Source organism: Bubalus bubalis, chromosome 19 (assembly GCF_019923935.1).
Source record: "Bubalus bubalis isolate 160015118507 breed Murrah chromosome 19, NDDB_SH_1, whole genome shotgun sequence".
Lineage (NCBI taxonomy): Eukaryota > Metazoa > Chordata > Mammalia > Artiodactyla > Bovidae > Bubalus > Bubalus bubalis.
This window is the reverse complement of record NC_059175.1, coordinates 22,718,527-22,722,505: the sequence shown is the minus strand read 5'-3', so window position 1 is coordinate 22,722,505 and position 3,979 is coordinate 22,718,527.

Sequence of the window (3,979 nt, the reverse complement as noted above, 5' to 3'; positions counted from 1 at the left end):
ATATGTGAAGTTTTAAACTTCACATTAAGGCCCCAAAATACCAATTTCATTTGGTTACGGTGACTATTGATAAAGGCATTAGAATGGGTTTTCAAGGCTAGAAGTTAAGGAAAATGTTTCTAAATTGTTTTAAAGTATTACAACAAGACTTAAGTGTGTAGTCCAAATTATCAAAAAATTAAATGAAAGAACTCCATATTTAAAAGTATATGTAAGTAATGTTCAACCTAATGCACTGCTGCTGCTGCTGCTAAGTCACTCCAGTCAAGTCCAACTCTGTGCAACCCAATGGACGGCAGCCCACCAGGCTCCCCAGTCCCTGGGATTCTCCAGGCAAGAACACTGGAGTGGGTTGCCATTTCCTTCTCCAATGCATGAAAGTGAAAAGTGAAAGTGAAGTCGCTCAGTCATGTCCGACTCATTGCGACCCTATGGACTGCAGCCTACCAGGCTCCTCTGTCCATGGGATTTTCCAGGCAAGAGTACTGGAGTGGGGTGCCATTGCCTTCTCTGAACCTAATGCACATGCAACATTTATTCTTCCTAATTACTTGACAGATAGCTGCAGTGTTAAACTGTAAACATGTTTGCTTATTAATACTACCAAAATGATAATTGCATAACTAGTTTTAGGGGAATTCGGCTACTCTTTCCTGACATCATTTTCAAAATAAAAACTATTTTTCATAATGCTTTAAGAGATATTACCTGAATGTAAAATTTTCTTTATCATTTACCTTTATAATTCCCATTGAAAAAATTCTAAAATTTTAAAATAAAATTTGTATTTAAAATGAAAGTTCTAAATGCTATATTTTACCTGTAATAATCAGATTTTCTAAGGAAGATTAATTCATTGATAATGACATTTTAATATTGTAATTTTCTCTGTAGTATGATTAGCAATCATTGAGAATAGATGGCTTAAATTGCTTTTTGTTTTGTGGACATCATGCATACAATCCTGCCATCAGCTTTAATGTTCAGATCTTCCTTTTTGTATAATATCTTGGACTATCCTGAAGTAGCTATTAAAATAACTCACATGGATTAAAAAAAAGGCAACTATTAATACTTGACATCAATAGCTGATCAATGCATGAATCACCTGCTTCCTTGTATCTTCATCATGTGGAAAATTCCTGTGGCCTCTATTCCATAATTTTTCTCCTTCTTTTTGTCTTCTGGAGGGTATAATGCAGTTTCAACTGAAAGATTAAACAAAAACCTCCTAAGTGGAAGCACTCCTTATAGAAGAAAGCTCAAGATTGTAATTAAAATTAAAATTAAAATTGTGATGCCGTTGAATGTCACAGAAACTATCACCTTCGAACAAAGATAGGGCTAAATAACCCAGAATGAGGAAACTCTTTTTGAAGAATCATCTGCACTATATATATATCAATCCACCTCCATTTTGTGTGAAAGGTGGAAGCTCAGAGGCCACATACTTTATCTTCACATTGTGTTCAGACAGTGTTTCTCCACAGGCATGTTATTTGGAATGTAATGAAGTCGATCTGTGTTACCTAGAATCTGCACAATGCAGGACGCGCAGTACCCAAAATGCCAGCAGCTTCCTGAGTCTTGAAAAGCTGAATGTCATGGGCGCTGCTGCTCTTGTGTTCCAGAGTGCACTGCTTAAACTATTTCAGAACTATTTGAATCAGCATAACAATTCAAAATATTAGTAATATCTTCACTCTTCAGATGATGGACTGAGGTTTGAAACGGATTGCTGACTTTTCCACATGGCTACTGAGGGGTACTGCTGGCTCTAACCCCAAGAAACTGACTCTAAATTCAGCTCCTTTCCTAAAACATTGTGCTGCCTTTCAATGCAGGCAGAGACTCAGACTGGATCTCAATACATTAGTAAATACGTGCAAATGAACTGTTGTTGTTATTATATTTCTAGTTATCTTCTAAGGAGCCCAGGTCTTTTTACACAGATGACACTTTGTTCTGCAGGTCCTTGGTGGCAGGGTAGAGCTAGGAGCTAAGAGGACCTGGGTTAGTTTGGCTAATGGAGGGAGCAGATCATGGAGCTTCCAGGGACAATGGGGTGGGGAGGCGAATAGGAAAGAGAACTACTGGGACCTAGTCACACCTTTAATAATGCAACATGACCTACACATGCACTCTTAACCCACGAGTCTCAAACCTTCAGTACAATGTATTACTCATGAAATGCTTAGCGAGTTTTGGGGATAAAGTGGCAAAGGGCTGAGAATTACTGCTGGGTCGGGAGAGGCTGATGCAGAGACAGCATATGTGGACTCAGAAGCCAGGGGCAGGAGGAGAGACCAGGAGGATGTCAGTCACTCAGAATCAGCAGAAATCAGGCAAGGCCTGGGGTTTTCACAGATGTGTAAATTCACCCAGATGTCTCAGACTGAGCGCACCAGATCACATCTGAATCCCAGGCAATTAAAGTGAGGATCCAAACATTGCTGAGCTATAGGATACTTTCAGGTTTTACAGGGAAGAGAACCAATCTGTGTCAGAAATCACCCAGCTTGAAACTTTCCCAAAGGCATTCTAAAGATTCATCTCCTCTTTTAAATAAAATTCACACACTATTTGAAGTGACTGGTCATTTACTTTTCAGACTGGTCAGGACCACGAGAGGAATTCTCTGAATAGAGTTAAAATTGGTGAATGTGAGATGTGATGAAGATCCAGAAATAAATGCTCTGAGGTCTGTTCAGCTAGTGTCCCCAGAATGTTCACTTCCATAAGCAGGGAGGAGACAACCATTCCAGGTCGTGCTCTGTAAGTAATGTAAGGATGCTTACGGAACTTTCATGACCAGATCTCATAAAAATGACAAAATGACAGAGAATGACTGAATCACATATGGAACAAGGACCAAATGTTAAATATAATTATAATCCAATTATGATTATTATACATTAGGATTCTCATAAAATCATCCAGTTTGTTCTCAATAAAAACTTGGTGAAACCTGGCTTGTATTCTTTTGGACACACTAGTCTGTTCTTGTTTTCTTGTTGGAATGTTTTGGTTTGCTGCTTTTTTTGTATTCAAGACCTTATTACTGCTTGAGAAATGTTCCTTATCTTTCAGTTCAGTTCAGTCACTCAGTTGTGTCCGACTCTTCGCGACCCCGTGAATTGCAGCACGCCAGGCCTCCCTGTCCATCACCAACTCCCGGAGTTCACTCAGAGTCACGTCCATTGAGTCAGTGATGCCATCCAGCCATCTCATCCTCTGTCGTCCCCTTCTCCTCCTGCCCCCAATCCCTCTCAGCATCAGGGTATTTTCCAAGAACTCTTATTTTTGCATGTGCACTAATCTCTACTTGAGAAGCAGGAGATTGTGTCCCTGGATGCCTGCACAGCCCTGCAGTTGAGTCTCACTGAGATCTGAATCTGAGTGCTGCCCCCTAGGGGTTCTCTGATGCAGTGCCCTGCAACCCTGGGGAGGATGCTCATCCACTCTAGGCCAAGGGTCCTGTTCAAGGTCTTCAGTGCTCCACATGGTTCAGAGAGGAGAATAAAAGAAAAACCATTACTGTTGCCAGTAATGCTGATGCTTCTGTGCTGATGCTTCTCAACAGGCCTTTCAATTCCCCCTCATTGTTCTAGTCATCTTTCCAACCTCCTGCCTAAAGCAGGCTCTGGTTTGACCTGTCCCCGACACAATTAGTCAGTGGTTGACCCTCATTTAAATACCAATAAAACTCAGAATGGCATTGTGTTCTTTGAAAATAAACTTGATAAGCCTGATACCTCAAAAGAAATCCTGCAGTGGACCTCTCCTCAAAACTTGGGCAGTGCTTCCCATCACAGCCCGCACAGTGGAGGAACATTCTACCCAGTTTCCACTCTTCCCTCAGTGGCTCCAGATTTCTACTGCAACCTGTTTAGAACCCAGTGTTTTATAAGGAAATGGCACAGAAAAGGAGCACAGCTACTGCTCAAGCAGGCAACTCTCAGGGTCCCAGAATTTATAT